Genomic DNA, 446 nt, shown 5'->3' on the forward strand with positions numbered 1-446 from the left:
GAGAGGGGGGGGGGAGGGAGACAGAGAGAGACAGAGACAGAGATAGAGAGACAGAGAGAGGAAGGAGGAGGAGGAGCATGAAAGAGAAGAGAAGAGAAGAGAAGAGAAGAGAAGAGAAGAGAAGGAAAAGAAAAGAGAAACTCTTCTCACTCTTTTAGAGGATAAAAGAGTGAGGGGGAACTCTTCTCTCTCTTTTTAGGGGTTAAGACACAGGATAAAATAATTTTCTATATTTAGAAAATGTAACTGTCTCACTGACCAAAAGAATAAAACCCACATCACCATTTCCCTATCTCTTGTTGCAAAACTAACTGACAGAGCTTATGGGAAATGAGTAAGACCTCATACATTTAAAAAAAAATCTTGGAGAATAAGAGATTTTTCCATTTCAAATGCTTTTATTTTTGGTAAATGTAGCTTACAAATTCTCAATATAAAAATCCATA

Source organism: Mastomys coucha, chromosome X (genome assembly GCF_008632895.1).
Source record: "Mastomys coucha isolate ucsf_1 chromosome X, UCSF_Mcou_1, whole genome shotgun sequence".
NCBI classification, from domain to species: domain Eukaryota; kingdom Metazoa; phylum Chordata; class Mammalia; order Rodentia; family Muridae; genus Mastomys; species Mastomys coucha.